Consider the following 20,035-nt stretch of genomic DNA (forward strand, 5'->3'; position numbering starts at 1 on the left):
AAATTTGATAAACAAAATGAAAACACCATGTCTGTAGTTAATGGTCCAACACTGCTCTCTAGTGACTTAATATTGAATTACACCTGTAGTGCCAATATTAAGGCACCAGAGGTCAGTGTAACACCATGGTTTGATCAAGACACAAAATGTAACTATTGAAAAAGCCATTTCGTCCCCTCTTCCCCCAATTTAAATCTGTCTGGAGCCGCACAACATATTTGATAACACAGGTTATAAAGTTATATATATACATATATATATATATAGTTATACAATATATATAAAAACTATAGTTTGTTGCATTTATTAAATAACAGAACGACAATAAAGACAACTGTTGACATTTAACTGGTATTTTTACCTGCTAAAAAATAGGAAAACACCATACTCTGACCATGGCGTGGAGTCAAAGTCTGATCACATGCCATCAAAACACGAGCGTCTGTATCTTGGACATATTTGGTCCAATCAACTCCAAACTAGACATGTAAGACAAGAGTCGCGATCTGATGACATCTACAAGGACACCATGACTTAAAATCCTAGCGCCACCTGCTGGCTACAGGAAGTGAAGCGTTTATTCTTGCTGCAGAGCTTAAAACGCACGCAAGGCAGAGACGTGCCCCTGGTCATCGATCGCTCTCTCTTCCCCGACCGCAACAGACTTGAAATTGCCTGTGCTCGGGCCCGTTAGTGCTACAACGTAGCCCTAGTTATTATTATTATTATTATTTTTCTTAGCTTAAATGAATTGGCTTTTTGAGGGCTTTAATGTGCTCAAAAAGTTGTAGGAGTTTGCAGTAAATTCGAAGGCGGCGAAAATTTACGTATTCTGAAGTATTTTGAAAAGGGCGTGGCAAAATGGCTCAAGAGCGCCACCTACGGAAAAGCCCCTCATTTAGCATTCACTGATCTTCAAAAAAAACAAAGACTATTGTGTATCATGACTAGATGCACAAAAAAGTCCATCAGTGCATTATGAATAACGCAACAGGAAGCCCGCCAGTGTGACTTTAGTGGCCATTTTGGTCATAGTCGATATTTTTTGTTTTAAGTACTCCTCCTACAGCTTTCATCAAATCAACTTACAATTTAGACGATCGTCATCACAACAAAATGGAGATCTAAAGTTATTGAAGGATTAAGTTTTAGCAAAACCGTCTGACCGTGGTGTGGCCTCAAAGTTTGATTAAACGCCATCAAAACACGGGCTCCTGTATCTTGGACATATTTTGTCCAATCGAGTCCAAACTATACACATAACACAAGAGTCGCGACCTGAAGACATCGGTACAGAAATCGTGACTTAAAATCACAGCGTCCCCTGGTGGCAACAGCAAATGTCTTGTTTTTCTATGTGTTACAGTTTGATTCACTACTCGTAGGGCCTTCATTAAATCAACGTAAAAATTTGATGCATGTGTTCAAAACAAGATGAAGATCTAAAGTTAACGAAATTGCAACTTTTCATAATACTGTGTGACCGTGGTGTGGCTTCCAGTTTGAGGAATGAAAACATCTATATCTGGCAGATGTGCTGCAATATTTAGTCACTAGATGGCAGTGTCAGACCATGCTTTGTGTTATCTATGCATTAACAGACTGTGTTTACAGGGTGGCCAACTTTAGAGGAGAATTAAACCTTTTACAGCATTGCTCAAACTTTGGTTTTAGTCTCAATCGCTAAGTTCTTCCTTCATGACAACTCTAAGGGGGGTGTATTTTATTTTAACTCCCTCGTTTAAGCGATATAGATGTTTGAAATTCACGTGACGTCACAGGGACGCGCGCCCACTTCCTGGTGCCATGCTGCGGTTTCAGCTCAATAGAGTGAGCAGCACACGCCTCATCAGACTGTCCGCGGCTTCCACTCCCATATCGTATGAGAAACACGGTTTGAAGTTCTGCTTGTTCTCCTGAGGGACACGTCAAAGACGTCTGCGCTCTGTGGTAAGTCACGTAGAGTATTTCATTTAGATGTATTCGCAGGGTGCCTTTGAATCAGCCGTGATGGCTAAGGGACGCTAATCCGGGAGCTACATACCAGCTCAGTGTATATCAACGGGTTCGATGCGAATGCCAGCTGTTACCGAAACAACCGCCATGAACCCAGGTCCACCAAGCAGAGATAAGCGTTCGTTTATAAGGATGAATCTGAGACAGGAGACTGTGTGTCGGCTTCTTTTTCGCTAGCGCCGGAGGCTAACTAGCTCGCTAACAAGCAAGCTAACAATATCTTCGCATGGGTGCAGTAACTGTCCTTCGATTCGATTGGGGTTATTACCGACAAACACCGACATGAAACGACATGAGCGGGTCCACCCAGCAGATATAAGCGTTACTTTATGCGGATGACTCTGAGACAGGAGACTGTGTGTCGGCTTGTAAGTTAGTTTCGCTAGCGGGCTAGCGATGCTAACTGAAACCTGAGAAACCTGAGTGTTTAAAGTCACATCTGCATTGCAACAGCAGCTGTTCAAAGGAGCATTACGTGTCCTAAAGCTCTTTCTTCAGAGTAGTGTTGTAACGTGTTACAGTGAAAAGTAACCGTGTCTCCCACCTTCAGTATTTAAATCGTTAATCTCAGACAGACTTCACTGAATTCTTTTGTTAAATATGAGTAAATCATAGCCTTGTAACTTTACTAGAACAGACAGTGTCATACAGAATTGTAGGCTAATATGCACTACCTATTTCCTAAGCTGAAATGATTATGATCTGATTAACTTTGAATTAATATTTTATTATTACCATGTAAAAGTCTGTTAAGCAGATAACATGGCACATGTATGACTTAACATATCTGTGTATTTGTGTTCAATGTTCCTCTAGGATGTCCAGCGTGAGACACAACTTGAATCCAACCAGACTGAACACTGACTCCAGGTACAGACCTGTTTTCATTACTTACAAAGTATTGCACATAATACATAATGTGTTAAATTATAATGCAATACTTTTAATGTGAAATAGCTCCATACTAAACATTCATTGTCATGGTAGTGCACGTTTTAATCCAAAAGCATATTCAAATACATAGTTGAATATCCACCGAAAATAAGAATACACACTTTGTTCATATGTAACTCTAATAAATACTGTATAAGTTATATTTTGCTCCGGAATTGAACTGTGTTAAAGCGGTTCACATGGAAAATATATGTTCAATTATGTGAAGGGTGATTTTCATTACTATTATACTAATGGAGATTTAGCACTTGCTACACATTGTAAGAGCAGCTGTGCAAAGGAGCACTACGTATCCTAAGGCTCTTTATTCAGAGTCACGGTGTTGATGTCCTGTCACGTGTTACAGTGAAAAATAACCGTGTCTACTAGTGTTTACATCGTTAATCTCAGGCAGACTTCCCTGAATTATTTTGTTAAATATAAATACATTATAGCCTTGTAACTTTACTAGAACAGACAGTGTTCATAGAGAATTTGAAAATGATGTACACTACCTATTTCCTAAGATGAAATGATTATGATCTGATTATTTTTATGTTTCCTCTCATTTTATTAGGGACGGACGAGCCTGAAGGACACAGCTGTGATGACCAATTGACCATGTTTTGTCTCTTATGGCAAAGCAGAAATATTAAACACTGGGTTCTTATCTAAAGTGTATCAAATCAGAAAGCAAAAGATACACATTGTTGTTATAAGTTTTTATTATTTTAACCAACCATAATGAAGATAGAAATGAATTCTTATCCATGCCACTTAGCAATGACTGCCACCACCAAACAGTTGCAGGCCATCTTTATTTAAGGGAGGAATTTAGAAGTGTTGTGTAGCTTCTGATGATGATGCAGTCGTCCACGTGTTGACCACCATGTTGCTGCTGACGACGTCAGGTGCTGCAGTTCCTCATCTATGAAGAGAAGAAACGCACTGTTAAAGAATGTTTTGAGATTTCAAAACAGATTTCAGATAGAACCGTTGTACTGTGGTCTGGGTTTGTATCCTAATGGTTAAATGCACATATTTTAAGTCGCTTTTGATAAAAGTACTGAAAGAAATACAACATTGTAAAAATAGATAAAATGTCTTTCTACCTCATCTGTAATATTCAAGGTGATAATCTCCCACAGAGCTATTGATAACAGTCCACATCAAGTCTCTCCACTTCCCTCAGTGTGAAAACATAATTATATAATTAATTTGAGAACTGTTTACAACACTGATGTGTGGAGATTAAAATCATATCTAAACTGTCTAATTCACTGTCAAACTCCATGACATTCGCAGGCCATCTGTAGTTAAGGGAGCAACGTATGGAGTGATGTGTAGAGGGCAGAAACTTGGACTATGGGCAGAGAAGGTCTCTGGTTCGTCTCCGGTTCGACTCCACGGAGAGACAACAAAAGACAAACCTGGATTGATCTGTCCAAAAATCCAAGAGTCTCCCTACCCTCTCTAGTGCCCCTGAGCAAGGCACCTCACTCCCCAAACATCTGCTCCGTGAGCGCCGTACATGGTCGCTCACTGCTCTGTGTGTCCTGCACCAGATGGGTAAAAAGCAGAGATTAAATTTCCCTACCTGCATGAGTGTGCCTTTGCATGTCTGTGCATGTGTTTGGGACGAATAAATGGATCTTAATCTTAATCTTTTAATCTTAATCAGTTGTCTTCCAGTTGACCAGCATGAAGCTGCAAATCTCCACCATGTTGCTGCTGAGGACATCAGGAGCTGCATTAATGAGGAGCAGAAGCGCACTGTTATGAATGTTTTGTGTTGTGTATGAAGCACCACATATTTCAGATAGAACCGATGTACTGGGGTCTGGGTTTGTATACTAATGGTTAAATGCACATACTTTAAATCGCTTTTGATAAAACGTGAGAAAGAAATACAACATTGTACACATAGATAAAATGTCTTTCTACCTCATCTGTAATATTCAAGGTGATGATCTCCCACAGAGCTGTTGATAACAGTCCACATCAAGTCTCTCCACTTCCCTCAGTGTGAAAACATAATTATATAATTAACTGGAGAAGTGTTTACAACACTGATGTGTGGACATTATAATCTTATCTATACTGTCTAATTGACTCTACAACTCCATGACAGACTAAATTAACGATGTGAAAATAGTAATGGTGGATATATCAGCCTGTATCAGAATAATGGTGAAACATAGTTATTATCACATGCAACTTACACATGTAGCGTATTGATATTAACTTATTAAAATAAAACAAAGTCACAGCCAAACATACGACTCTGCAGTTAACTTGCTTCAATGTGTTCATTAGACGTGTTAAATAAACTGTAACTTTTATAACAATTTTATATTAAAAAAGCCTTGAGGCATGTAAGTATATGGTGATAGTTAAAGCAATAGGTTTGGTTGTATGGTTTCAAGGTTACTTACCTCTAGTTCATAGAGCCTCCTGCTGGCTACAGGAAGTGAAGCAATAATCCTTGCCGCAGTGCACAAACGCATGCAACGCAGAGACGAGCGCTTGGTCATTGAACGTTCTCTCTTCACCGACCGCAACAGAATAGAAATTGCCTGTGCTCGGGCCCGTTAGTGCTACAACGTAGCCCTAGTTTGAAATTAAAGCTGCACTTATCAATCAATCAATCAAATTTTATTTGTATAGCCCATATTCACAAACTACAATTCATCTCATAGGGCTTTAACAGGGTGTGACATCCTCTGTCCTTAACCCTCAGCAAGAGTAAGGAAAAACTACTAAAAACCCTTTTAACAGGGTAAAAATATGTAGAAACCTCAGAGAGAGCCACATGTGAGGGATCCCTCTCCCAGGACGGACAGAAGTGCAATAGATGCCACGTGTAGGAGAACATCATCAATAATCAAAGTCTCTAGCAGCATTTGATGAGGGTAGACATCCCGAAGGACAACCCCAACATGACATGCCAAGCAGTCCCGCTGCGATCACAGTCCACGCTCAGCAACCATCCAGACCACGATCCACCATCCAGACCAGACGCCACTCCAGTCCTCAGTCACCGTCCACCGCCGCCCACCAGGACCCATCACAAGCCACCACCGCGGTCCTGGTCCACCGCCCGTGCCCAATGCCAACGCGACACAGGGTCCGCCACCAGCACCACGATCAGCCCACATGACTCAGAATCCGCCACACTGGATCCAACACTGCGACCCCCTGTGCGCGATCCACAAACCGCAATCCATGATGCGGCCACAGAGGCCCTGGATCTGCGGGTGATAAAGCAAAGGGATTCCGGGGAAGGGGGATAGGGATGGAGGAGAGGAAGGAGAAGCTGGAAAGAGAAGCTCCGTGTGTCATGTGTCATAAAATAGAACAAGTAACGTTCTGGCGCACTAATTAGCTCTAACTATAAGCTTTATCAAAAAGGAAGGTTTTGAGCCTACTTTTAAACGAAAAGATGGTGACTGCCTCCCGAACTTAAAGTGGTAGATTATTCCACAGCCGAGGGGCTTGATGGCTAAAAGCTCTGGCTCCTACTCTACTTTTAGAGAATTTAGGGACGACAAGTAGGCTTGAATTCTGGGAGCGGAGTGCTCTAGCGGGTTTATAAGGTACTAACAGCTCTTTAAGGTAAAAAGGCGCTATATTATTAAGGGCCTTGAAGGTGAGGAGGAGAATTTTAAATTCTATTCTAGATTTAACTGGAAGCCAGTGTATCGATGCTAATACTGGAGAAATGTGCTCTCTTCTCTTTGTTCTCGTCAGGACACGTGCTGCGGCATTTTGGACAAGCTGTAGAGTCTTTAACGACTTACTGCTGGAGCCTGATAATAATGAATTACAATAGTCCAGTCTCGAGGTAACAAAGGCGTGGACTAGTTTTTCTGCATCTTTTTGGGAAAGGACATGTCTAATTTTCGAAATATTACGCAAGTGGAAAAAAGCGGTCCTAGAAATTTGTTTTAAGTGACTATTAAAGGATAAATCAGGATCGAAGATCACTCCCAAGTTCCTGACTGTTTTGTTGGAAGCAAGGGCAATGTCGTCTAGCGCAGCTATATCATTAGATAATGCATCTCTAAGGTGTTTGGGGCCAAGTATTATAACCTCTGTTTTGTCTGAGTTTAATAAGAGAAAATTGCGGGTCATCCAGGTTTTTATGTCCTTGAGACATGTTCGAAGTTTAGTTAATTGATTACTTTGTTCAGGTTTTATTGACAAATATAACTGGGTGTCATCCGCATAGCAGTGGAAATTTACCGAGTGTGTCCTGATAATGTTTCCTAGTGGAAGCATATATAATGAGAATAAAATTGGGCCGAGCACAGAGCCCTGTGGAACACCATGGTTAACTTTGGTGCGCACAGATGACTCATCATTAATTTGCACAAATTGGGAGCGATCAGAAAAATACGATTTAAACCAGTTAAGGGCGGTTCCATTAATGTTAATTAACTGTTTGAGTCTTTGTAATAAAATTTGATGGTCAATTGTGTCGAATGCTGCACTGAGATCTAACAGAACGAGGACAGACACAAGTCCCTGATCTGAGGCTATTAAAAGGTCATTAGTGACTTTGGCCAAGGCTGTCTCTGTACTGTGATTGGCTCTAAACCCCGATTGAAAGTCTTCATATATATTATTTTCCCGGAGAAACTCACACAGCTGATTGGCAACAACTTTTTCTAAGACTTTAGAAATGAAGGGGAGATTAGATATTGGCCTGTAATTGGCTAAAACCTCTGGGTCTAGGGTGGGTTTTTTGAGTAGGGGTTTGATGACAGCTATTTTAAAAGACTGTGGTACATAACCTGATGATAATGACAGATTGATAATGTTAAGTAACGAACTATCAATTAGGGGCAGAATTTCTTTAAGTAATTTGGTAGGAATGGGATCTAAGATACAGGTTGTTGGTTTAGAACCTGAGATTAATTTGGTAAACTAATCACGGGTGATCAGAGAGAAGCTGTCTAAGTAATGGGTAGGATTCTCAGCCGTTTCTGAGATCTCTGTTGTTGGGAGGGTATTAGTGCCAATTGAGGGCAGGAGATGGTTGATTTTATTTCTAATGGTTTGAATTTTATCATTAAAAAAGGTCATAAAGATATTGCTATTTAGGGATCGAGGAATACTGGGTTCGGTGGAGGTGTGACTCTCTGTCAGCCTGGCTACAGTGCTGAAGAGAAACCTGGGGTTGTTTTTATTCTCTTCTATTAGTTTTGAATAGTAGGCGGCTCTTGCTTTGTGGAGAGCCTTTTTATATTCTTTAACACTATTCTTCCAGTCTATTAGATTTTCAACATTGTTGCTGGAGCGCCACTTCCTTTCTAGTTTTCTTGATAATTGTTTTAACTCATTTGTCTGGGAATTATACCACGGAGCTAATTTACTATGTTTGACATTTTTCTTTTTTAGAGGCGCTATTGAGTCTAATGTTAAATCGTAATGAGTCTGCAGAGCTATCGACGAGATGGTCGATCTCAATGGAGCTCAGGGTTTTAAAGAATTTGTTGTTTATATCTACTGCTAATACGGGTTTAAATGTAATTGGGATTATTTCCTTAAATTTAGCTACAGCACTATCAGGTAGACATCTAGAAAATTAATTTTTTATTAGTGGCATATATTCAGTTATTGAAAAATCAAAGGTTATTAAATGATGGTCTGATAGAACTGGATTGCGCGGAAGTACTGTTCAATTTTCAATTCCGACACCGTACGATAATACAAGGTCAAGTGTGTGGTTACCACAATGAGTAGGTTTGTGCACACACTGACTGAAACCAACAGAGTCTAGTATTGAAATAAATGCTACGCTAAGGCAATCTTTATTATTATCAACATGAATATTAAAGTCACCAACAATAATCATTTTATCGGTCTTTAGGACTAAGTCTGATAAAAACTCAGGGAATTCCTTTAAAAATTCAGTATAAGCCCTGGGAGCACGGTAAACTACGGCAAATATGATTGGCTGTTGGTGGTTCCTGGATTGGCGTGGAAGACTAAGAACCAGACATTCAAATGATTTGTAGCTGAGTTTAGGTTTAGGATTAATTGATAGACTGGAGTTAAAAATAGCAGCAACTCCACCTCCTCGCCCAATTTCTCTAGGAACCTGTGAATTGATATGACTGGGGGGAGTAGATTCATTTAGACTGACATATTCATCAGGATGCAGCCACGTCTCAGTGAGGGACAATAAATCTATGTTGTAATCGGAGACTATTTCATTAACTAAAAGAGCCTTTTTTTCCAGTGATCTAATGTTTAAAAGACCACATTTAAAAGTCTGGGTTTCCTGTGTTGTTTCAAAGGTTGTTTTAATTTGTATTCGATTTTTGTGTGGAGTTCTTGCTCTGTTTTTGTTTAATTTCAATAATTTAATCAGACGGTGAACAGACACATTCTCTATGGGGTTTTGTGACTGATCCAGAGGGAGCGCAGAGAAGTGTTTAGCACTGCAGCTCTGCTTCCTGGTCCCAGCTATGGGTTGTCATGTTATAGACTGAGTAATATTCCTAGATAAGAGAGCTGCTCCATCCCAAGTGGGATGAACGCCGTCTCTCCTAACAAGACCAGGTTTTCTCAAAAAAGTTAGCCAATTATCTACAAAGCCCACGCCGTTTACAGGACACCACCTCGACAGCCAGCGGTTAAAAGATAACATGCGGCTAAACATGTCGTCACCTGTTGTATTAGGGAGCGGGCCAGAGAAAACTACTTTGTCCGACATCGTTTTAGCAAAAGCACACACGGACTCAACATTCAATTTAGTGACCTCCGACATACGAAGCCGGGAGTCGTTGCTGCCGACGTGAATTACGATTTTATTGTATTTACCTTTTTTAGGTTTAGCCATTAACTTAAGTTTAGATTCGATATTGCCGGCTCTGGCCCCTGGGATACAATTAACTATAGTCGCTGGTGTCGCTAACCTGACGTTTCTCAGAACCGAGTCGCCAATAATCAGAGTTTGTTTATCAGCGGGTGCCTCGCTGACAGGAGCGAATCTATTTGAAACGTGAGCTGGTGGCTCTTTAATCGTGGGCTTTTTAAGTCTAGCACTATGCCCCCTCCGGGTTGTCACCCAGCTGCCCTGGGCTCCCGGCTGCACGGGACTAGTCTGGGGACTGCTCGTTAAGGCTAAGCTACGTGCTAAACAACGTGGCTCCGCGGCTAGCGGGAGCCGGCTAACTACAGCTAACGGAGTTTCTAAGCTTCTGAGCCGAGCTTCTAAGTCGCTAAGCCGAGCCTCCATCGCTATCAACACACTACATTTATTACATGTACCACTACTGTTAAGGGAGGCAGAGGAGTAAGTAAACATTAGACACTCGGAGCAAGAGAGAGCAGTGGAGCAACAGGGAGAGAGAGAAGACATCGCTGCTATAGAGCTGCGAGGGTGAGCTCAAACAGAACACAGAATCACTACCAAGGTAGAGTAAGGGTTGGTATGTGCGAGTGTTTAGCTACAGACCGGTGATTTTAGCCGTAGTGCTACAGAGAAACAGTTGTGTTTTAACAGCGGAGCTAATTCGCAGAGCGACCACCACCAGTGGCAAGAAAACAGGAAATGACGCAGCACGCTTACCGTCGAATGAAGCATGAACTGACTACGACTCTGACTTATCAATATTCTTATATACCATATGGATCAAATGACGATGCCATGCACCAAGCAGCAGACACAGTTTGACAGCGGCTCGTGAACATGTAGCAGCAACAGTGTCAGATATATACCTCTTATTAAAATACTAATTTAGCTGAAATCAATTACTGTAGGTTAAAATAAATAAGAAATCAAGTAAAAGTTTGTTGTCTACAAAAATTCACAACTACTTCAACATGAGTCAATCCTGTAAAAATAGTTGCGAACAATAAATTTAACTGGCCAACACATCAGTTGCGATCAAAGGTTTATGCAATCAAAAATTGCAATCTAAGATCATTTTGGAAAACAATTCACGACTTAACTGATGAAACTATAAAAACATTGGCAAAATATTTCAATACACTGGAACTTTTCTGATGTGGTGCATTTTTCACTAAGAAAACAACTGTAAATAACAAAAGCATGCTGCCTTTGGATTTTAAAGTCACAACCAATGCTACTGTAGTTAGTATGAAGACTCAAATTGACATCTTGTCAATTTCTCTTTTGTACAGAGTTAGATGTAAACAAACAAATCGAAACTATATTCTTCAAGATAAAAGTCAGACAGACTTTCTACCTTAAAGTATTTTTCCCATTGTAATGACATTTGTCCTCATATTTAGGTCAACTTTTGTACTCATATTTTCCAAGGCATCAGTTTCCACTGCTGTAGCAATGCCACAGTTCAGTAGTTTTCTCAAACAATTCTGATGGTAATGCACCTTGCAAGACCAAGAAATCCATGTCTTAACTCGACTCTCAGTAATCATACTGCCAGCAGAGAGAGTGACGCACAGTGGCACAGTTAAATTAGAAGATGACGAGTTGTATAATTGATTTCACGTCCAGTTATATAGATGTAGAATTAACTAAGAAATACAAAAATATATATCATAGTGCAAAATAATTTAAAAGGAGCGACAATAACAATGGATCTTTTCATGTAAATCATCATTGGTTCTTAATAGGTATTATATGTCTACCTCCTTTTCCACACATTTTGGTCTGTCTATCTATATGTGGAATGCATATCTCATGGACTGTTCATCTAATTGGCTTCTTACTTTGCATTTCTATACTAAATGGCCTGATGAAGTGCAGTGCCGTGTTTGGTGAAATTAGAGTATGTGATATGTTCAAACAGAGAAAACAGTTGACTTTTTTTGGGGGGGGGGGGGGGGGGGCAGCCTGCCTGCCTGCCTGCCTGATGTTTTTCATCCTCAGACCAAGTTACTGACCGATACCGTAGTTTATCTAACTGCCGGTCTAAATTGTCGCAAGATAATTATAATTTTTTCAGTTTTTATTTCTTCGAAGTAAAATCATAATGAATGTTTTGTCTTATGAATGCTTATCGAGGTAAATTACGAGGCTTTTATTTGGAAAAGTTGGGAACTTGGGTCTGAAGACTGTGTAAATCTCTTAACAGAAGTCTTTAGTGGACAAAATGCAATGTATGACAAAATAACATCAGGGTGGGAAACAGGCAGATTTAGAACGGGGAATTACATTACATTACATGTCATTTAGCTGACGCTTTTGTCCATAGCGACTTACAATTAGTACACTCAACATTCATGAGGGGCCATTTAGGGGTTAAGTATCTTGCCAAGGACACTTCGGCATGCAGATGGGAGAGAGTGGGGTTTGAACCGGCATCCTTCGTGTTGGAGAACCACCACTATGCCACACCGCCCCATGGACTAGTTATTACTAGGAATGGACTAGTTATTATAAATGAAATGGTTTCATTTGTTGGAAATATGTGGAGACCATTCAGAACAGAGGAGTTTAGAGCTCTGGGTTAGGCTCTGTACTTCAGACATCCTGATGCTCTTTCATTTGTCATAATGGAGTGTATCAATCTATTTGACAAAATCGTGTTGTACATTACAATTTATATTAACAGAACAAGCTCAAAGCAAATGTCACTCTGGCATATCACCTTGATATAGGAAACAATCTCCTGTTTAATCATCCAGCAGACACAAGGCAATCTGCATTTATTTTCTGGCCACAATATAAAATCTAATATTCACTTTTCTTTTCATTCCTCAGCTGAACTTTGTTCACCAACTAATCACTTGACGTTACGTCTGATGTTTCATAGTGGGCATGTTGAAGGTACAAAAGTGTTACTCACAGATATCCGCCTTAAGTCAACTGATCCATTGTTTGGATATAACTATTTATTGGTGCAGGTGTAATTTTGACACTTACCCCTAAGACAAATGTGATCTATACATATTCACAAATTGAAAATAATTAATGCAGACTTTTGAGCACATTAAAAGCAGAAGTAACCAGACAGTAAGGGACTCCCACAACTACAAAAGAACAGAAGGAGAAAAAGTAGACAAAGGCATGACAAAGGTCAAACTCAGTACAGTTGTACTTAACCCACGGCACACTCCTGCACCCGCTGGGCCACTAGGGAGACCCCATCATTGTCAAGAGCTGCTTCAAAGAGAGCAGTCATCAAGGCACAGAGACTTCCCATCGGCAAGCGCTGACATCGAGAAATCAAACACCACACAGCAGTGTGAGTAATCTCACGGCTAATGTCTAATATCTAATGGCCTTAATCAAAAGCCCCTGCTAAGATCCTCTCAGCACTCTGTTGATGAATCACTGCCTTAATGAAAAATGGGCCTTATCACAGCGCAGAGCTGGTAGGCTGCGGCACAGCACCATTTGTTAAAGCAGCTTCCTGTGGATTTGGTGTCGTCTTAGTTTCCTTTCTTCTTCTCTGTTTTCTATTCCTCCCTATGTCTCCCGTTTGTATGAGCATCTCCCTCACATTATATCTAAGCTCTCTCTGTCATCTGTCTCAACTTCTTGCAGCTATTTTTAGCCTGTAATTTATTCACTAGCTTCCTGGGGTTTTCCTTCTTATTCTTTCACAGCATCTATGTTTCCCCATCGCTCTCCCCCTCCACCAACCCCATCTTCCGTTCTCCTCATTGCTGCATCCAGGTCTTTAATTTATCTTTTCTTTTTCTTCTCTTCCCTCATGATTCGGTTGTTCCATGGCCTCCCTCTCCCTGCCTCTGTTTGCCTCTCTGTCTAATTTGTATACCAGAGGTGTCGTGTTGTGTTCTGTGGTCTTGGTGGGTAGGCTGCCTGGTGAACAGTGCTGCTGTGAGGAGGTGATTAACCGCTGCTCATTTAGACAACAGGCTCCATCAGCAAAGCAGAATGACTACATGTGGGCTGGAATGCCAATTGCAGAGTCCTCAAACACACACACACACACTCACAAACATGCACGAATGACTACTCAGACAACCTTCTCTGGAAACAAATGAACAGATAATGTAAAGTCTACATTCTTGCTGATAAATATAGATTTCACTTATTATGAGATGAGAAAATATGCCAGTGAACAAATCCTCTTTTTCAATTTTTAAAACAAATAGCTCAGATTTACATTTCATCAGAAAGTCCAGACCAACCACATCATGTGGGTGTATATTAAGTACAGTAAAGTGCAGCATGTGCATCTATATAAAGTCACTAATGACAGTTTTAGGCTATGATTGGTTGACTGACTAAGAGCAGCTATGGCTCTGGATTTCTCAGTCTGTGTAGGTGGCTTAATAACATATGCCAAAGGTGTGTGTGGAGTCTATACAGATGCTCTCTGAGGTAGCATGAGCTTTATCCTTCAGATCTGGGAGATGTATCCTAATGAACTTCAGTACACTGAAGGTAAGCAATTGAAGAGCTTTTCTATCAACACATATTTGAAACCAGGGTTATGCAGTATGTAAGGATATATTCACTCTGGGATTGTACGACAGAAGGCCACCGACTGATATTGGAACAGACAAACTTTCTTCAGGCAAAATGGCCATTGGTGTTAGTGGACCATGTGAGTTCCTCTGAGATTCAAAGGGGAGCATCTTCTCTTGGTCTTCCAAAGCCTACGATGAGCTCTTTGGTCTCTGCAGTATTGAAGGACTCTTCAGATTCCAGACTTTCACCATGTATACTGATTACCCTTGTGTCATCTTCTAACTCCTCAGCGGTTTGTCTCCAAACACCACTCCTCCCTCCTCCCCCTGACTGACCCTCAAATGCCGTGAGGGTCCCCCTTCCCCACCTCTGGCTCATAAGCTGACTGTCTTCTTCCTGACGAATCCAACCCTTCTCCTCTCCAGCCTGCATCCTCTAAAGTATCCCTCACTTCTCACCATGTTAGAAGACAGCTGAAGAAACTCCACTCAGGCAAGGTTGCAGGCCCCGGTGGTTTCAGCCCTAAGGGGCTCAAAGCCTGTGCCCCCCAGCTCTGTGGAGTGCTTCACTGTGTCTTCAACATAAGCCTGAGACTTCAGAGGGTCCCTGTGCCGAAGAATCTGCGTCCCAGTTGCTCCAAGGACTACAGACCAGTAGCGCTGACGTCCGACATCATGAAGACCCTGGAGAGCCTCGTCCTGGAGCCGTTCAGGCCACACTTGGATCCCGTCTAGTTCGCCTACCAGCCCCCCATCTCCAGAAGTTTTCTGATGACTCTGCAATAGTTGGACGTATCAGCAAGGGTGAGGATGCTGAATACAGGGCTGTGATTGTCAACTTTGTCACATGGTGTGAGCAGAACCACCTGCAGCTCAACGCGACAAAGACAAAGTAGCTGGTTGTAGGTCTGAGAAGGGTTAGGACACAGATGACCCCTGTTTCCATCCAGGGGTCAGCGTAAACATTGTGGAGGAGTATACATACCTGCAAGTGTATATAGACCTTAAGCTGGACTGGGCTAAGAACACTCATGCCTTCTAAAAGAAGGCCCAGAGCCACCTCTATTTCCTTAGGAGACTGATGTCCTTCAACATCTGCTGGACTATGCTGAGGATGTTTTATGAGACTGTCGTGGCCAGTGCTCTCCTGTTTGCTGTTGTGTGCTGGGTTAGCAGACTGAGGGTTGCGCACGCCAACCACCTCGTCAAACCGATCCGCAAGGCCAGTGACGCTGTGGGGGTGGAGCTGGACTCTCTGACAGCAGTTTCAGACCGAAGGATGCTGTCTAAGTTACATGCAATTCTGGACAATGTCTCCCACCCTCTTCATGACGTGCTGGTCAACACAGGAGCACTCAAGGCTGAGGCCCAACACTATTTCACCCCTTTGCCCTACACCTTCATTTTATGCTTTCACATGTAGGGGTAGGCTGTCCCAATACCTGTTGGGACGGAGGGGTAGGGCCAAGGCGTACCCCTCCAAATGGAGATTTTTTAGACCCTTACTTCAAATGGAGAGGTACCCAGAATTGTCAGGATTATGTCAGGTAGATGGACCCAGGAGCGTATTTAATCTAAAAAAGAGACTTTAACTAAACAAAAGCACAATGAAGCTTACACGAGGCTCAGGAGATCAGGACAGTGCGGGACAGGAACGCAGAACAGAACAGCAACATGGAACATAATCCACCAGAACGACCAGAGGAACAAGAACGAGCACAAGCACAAGAAACACTGGAGAAAAACAGGAAGCTAAACAGACAATCCGACAGAGGACAAGGGGAAGGACAGAGGCTTAAATACACACGGGGAAGGCAGGGGTAATTGGCCACAGGTGCAACACATGAGGAGTTAAGATTAAGGGCAGGGCAGGGAGAATTCTCTTGGATGTTTGGACAGATCAATCCAGGTTCGTCTTTTTTTTTTTTCTCCGTGGAGTCGAACCAGAGATCTTTTCTGCCCATATTCCAAGTTTCTGCCACTAGTCCACCGCCTCTTAGAAAGACAATCACCAAGACAGGAAGTGAAGACAGAAACAACCCACAAGGAACAGAGACTACAAAATAAAACAGGAAACAGAAAACACAGAGGCTGAAATAAACAAACTAAACTGACAGAACATGACAAGAATGGCTTCAAAAGCGACGCAAGATACCCAAGTATTTTGTCCATTAATAAGGAAAACTAAATATCTATAATTAGTCGTTTCAATTTTTTCACAACCTTAAAAGCCTAATTTAGCCCAGGCCAGCTCCAGTCCATGGAGTGCTCCGTGCTTATTGGTTCCAAAGCCTGACGCTACTGTCAGATTCTCTACAGATTATCGAAAGGTAAACCATGTTACTGTGACTCATTTCCTATGCCCCACGTAGATGATTGCGTGGATACCACAGGATCAGCTCGCTATGTCACAAAGTTAGATCTATTGATAATTCATAATTCTTGAAAAATAGCTAAGTAGACATAATATTTGATGTTATGAAATGAAAGAAATATAAGTCACGGGTCCTTCAGCTGAGTTTTCATTCATCGCACCACGGATCAAATAGTTTTGTGCATTTTCATACAAGTGGCTTTACCCCAATGTTAATTGAACATTTGCTGAGTTTTTAAAGTTTTAATTGTGCACGTTTTTAACTTTCCACTGTCAGAGTGAATATGAAAGTGAATAACGAATGTAATCTCTTTCCCTAGCCTGCATATTCCCCCTTCAGGTGAGTGGACCCTTTGCTGCGGTAATAAAAGGGAGGCTAAACTTTGGTCATACCCATTGTCAGCAGCACATTTTAGCATCACTGGCATCTCTCTAACGGTCACCAATACATTGATAATGGCTACATCCTTACAGTTTGTAATGTGTGAATTCATAAAGAGGCTCAGAGTAAAGCTTCCCGGAACAAAGATAACCTGAAGAATACTAGAAAAGTATGAAAGTACTCCTGTAACAAAATAATTTTTGGACCAAAATATGGAAACGCTTCACGAATTTGCGTGTCTTCCTTTCGCAGGGGCCATGCTAATCTTCTCTGTATCGTATCCAATTTATTATATGTACAAGCAAGTACAGTAGTGTTACTGCAGTGGTTCCCTTATATTCAACCCTTCAGGTGAGTGGACCCATTGCTTCGGTTAAAAAAGGGAAGAGACTAAACTTGGGTCACACACATTTTAGGAAGAACGTTTTTGCATCACTGGCATTTCTCTAATAGTCACCAATGCATTGAAAATGGCTACATCCTTACAGTTTGTACTGTGTGAATTCATAAAGAGACTCAGAGAAAAGCCTCTTGGAACAAAGATAACCAGAAGAATACTAGAAAAGTATGAAAGTAGCCCTGAAACAAAATAATTTTTGGACCAAAATATGGAAACGCTTCACGAATTTGTGTGTCATCCTTTTTCGCAGGGGCCATGCTAATCTTCTCTGTATCGTATCAGATATATTATATGTACTGCCGGAGCAAGTACAGTAGCTTCACTGCAGTGGTGCCTGTATATTTCACCTACAGGTGAGTGGCCCCTTTGCTGAGGTAAAAAAAGACAGGAGGCTAAACTTTAGTCACACCCATTGTCAGCAGCACATTTGAGCATCACTGGCATCAGTCTAACGGTCAACAATAGATTGAAAATGGCTACATCCTTACAGTTTGTACATTGTGAATTCATAAAGAGGCTCAGAGTAAAGCTTCCAGGAACAAAGATAACCGGATGATTCCTTCAAAAGTATGAATATAGACTTGTACCAAAGTAATTTTGGGACGAAAATATGGAAACGCTTCACGAATTTGCGTGTCATCCTTTCGCAGGGGCCATGCTAATCTTCTCTGGCAAGTACAGTAGTTTCTCGGCAGTGGTGCCTGTATATTCCCCCTTCAGGTGTGTGGACCCTTTGCTGCAGTTGAAAAGGGAAGAGACTAAACTTGGGTCACACCCATTTTAGGAAGAACGTTTTTGCATCACTAGCATTTCTCTAACAGTCACCAATGCATTGAAAATGGCTACATCCTTACAGTTTGTACATTGTGAATTCATAAAGAGGCTCAGAGTAAAGCTTCCAGGAACAAAGATAACCGGATGAGTCCTACAAAAGTATGAATGTAGACTTGTACCAAAGTAATTTTTGGACCAAAATATGGAAACGCTTCACGAATTTGCGTGTCATCCTTTCGCAGGGGCCATGCTAATCTTCTCTGTATCGTATCCAATTTATTATGTGTACTGCCGGAGCATGTACAGCAGTATTACTGCAGTGGTTCCCATATATTCAACCCTTCAGGTGAGTGGACCCTTTGCTTTGGTTAAAAAAGGAAAGAGACTAAACTTGGGTCACACCCATTTTAGGAAGAACGTTTTTGTATCACTGGCATTTCTCTAACAGTCACCAATGCATTGAAAATGGCTACATCCTTACAGTTTGTACATTGTGAATTCATAAAGAGGCTCAGAGTAAAGCTTCCAGGAACAAAGATAACCGGATGAGTCCTACAAAAGTATGAATGTAGACTTGTACCAAAGTAATTTTTGGACCAAAATATGGAAACGCTTCACGAATTTGCGTGTCATCCTTTCGCAGGGGCCATGCTAATCTTCTCTGTATCATATCCAATTTATTATATGTACTGCCGGAGCAAGTACAGTAGTTTCTCTGCAGTGGTGCCTGTATATTCCCCCTTCAGGTGTGTGGACCCTTTGCTGCAGTTGAAAAGGGAAGAGACTAAACTTGGGTCACAGCCATTTTAGGAAGAACGTTTTTGCATCACTAGCATTTCTCTAACAGTCACCAATGCATTGAAAATGGCTACATCCTTACAGTTTGTACATTGTGAATTAATAAAGAGGCTCAGAGAAAAGCTTCCAGGAACAAAGATAATCTGAAGAATACTAGAAAAGTATGAAAGTTGCCCTGTAACAAAATAATTTTTGGACCAAAATATGGAAACGCTTCACGAATTTGCATGTCATCCTTTCGCAGGGGCCATGCTAATCTTCTCTGTATCGTATCCAATTTATTATATGTACTGCCGGAGCAAGTACAGTAGTTTCTCTGCAGTGGTGCCTGTATATTCCCCCTTCAGGTGTGTGGACCCTTTGCTGCGGTTGAAAAGGGAAGAGACTAAACTTGGGTCACACCCATTTTAGGAAGAACGTTTTTGCATCACTAGCATTTCTCTAACAGTCACCAATGCATTGAAAATGGCTACATCCTTACAGTTTGTACATTGTGAATTAATAAAGAGGCTCAGAGAAAAGCTTCCAGGAACAAAGATAATCTGAAGAATACTAGAAAAGTATGAAAGTTGCCCTGTAACAAAATAGTTTTTGGACCAAAATATGGAAACGCTTCACGAATTTGCGTGTCATCCTTTCGCAGGGGCCATGCTAATCTTCTCTGTATCGTATCCAATTTATTATATGTACTGCCGGAGCAAGTACAGTAGTTTCTCAGCAGTGGTGCCTGGATATTCCCCCTCCAGGTGTGTGGACCCTTTGCTGCGGTTAAAAAAGGGAAGAGACTAAACTTGGGTCACACCCATTTTAGGAAGAACGTTTTTGCATCACTGGCATTTCTCTAATAGTCACCAATGCATTGAAAATGGCTACATCCTTACAGTTTGTACATTGTGAATTAATAAAGAGGCTCAGAGAAAAGCTTCCAGGAACAAAGATAATCTGAAGAATACTAGAAAAGTATGAAAGTTGCCCT

The 20,035-nt window shown here is 41.3% G+C and overlaps 6 non-coding genes and 1 pseudogene across 6 annotated transcripts; all 7 read right to left on the reverse strand.

Annotated features, from left to right (window-relative positions):
• Window positions 1-17,294: 17,294 nt before the first annotated feature.
• LOC128446571 (U6 spliceosomal RNA) lies at window positions 17,295-17,396 on the reverse strand. The gene has a single exon (XR_008339622.1). It is a non-coding gene; the product is annotated as a U6 spliceosomal RNA (small nuclear RNA).
• Window positions 17,397-17,690: 294 nt separating this feature from the next.
• Window positions 17,691-17,799, reverse strand: LOC128446573 (U6 spliceosomal RNA). The gene has a single exon (XR_008339624.1). It is a non-coding gene; the product is annotated as a U6 spliceosomal RNA (small nuclear RNA).
• A 293-nt stretch (window positions 17,800-18,092) lies between these two features.
• On the reverse strand, window positions 18,093-18,159 carry LOC128446579 (uncharacterized; annotated as a pseudogene).
• A 299-nt stretch (window positions 18,160-18,458) lies between these two features.
• LOC128446570 (U6 spliceosomal RNA) lies at window positions 18,459-18,565 on the reverse strand. The gene has a single exon (XR_008339621.1). It is a non-coding gene; the product is annotated as a U6 spliceosomal RNA (small nuclear RNA).
• A 294-nt stretch (window positions 18,566-18,859) lies between these two features.
• Window positions 18,860-18,966, reverse strand: LOC128446563 (U6 spliceosomal RNA). The gene has a single exon (XR_008339614.1). It is a non-coding gene; the product is annotated as a U6 spliceosomal RNA (small nuclear RNA).
• A 292-nt stretch (window positions 18,967-19,258) lies between these two features.
• LOC128446562 (U6 spliceosomal RNA) lies at window positions 19,259-19,365 on the reverse strand. Its single transcript, XR_008339613.1, has one exon. It is a non-coding gene; the product is annotated as a U6 spliceosomal RNA (small nuclear RNA).
• Window positions 19,366-19,657: 292 nt separating this feature from the next.
• On the reverse strand, window positions 19,658-19,764 carry LOC128446546 (U6 spliceosomal RNA). The gene has a single exon (XR_008339598.1). It is a non-coding gene; the product is annotated as a U6 spliceosomal RNA (small nuclear RNA).
• Between the last annotated feature and the right edge of the window lie 271 nt (window positions 19,765-20,035).

This window comes from Pleuronectes platessa, chromosome 8 (assembly GCF_947347685.1).
Source record: "Pleuronectes platessa chromosome 8, fPlePla1.1, whole genome shotgun sequence".
In the NCBI taxonomy this organism is placed as follows: Eukaryota; Metazoa; Chordata; class Actinopteri; order Pleuronectiformes; family Pleuronectidae; genus Pleuronectes; species Pleuronectes platessa.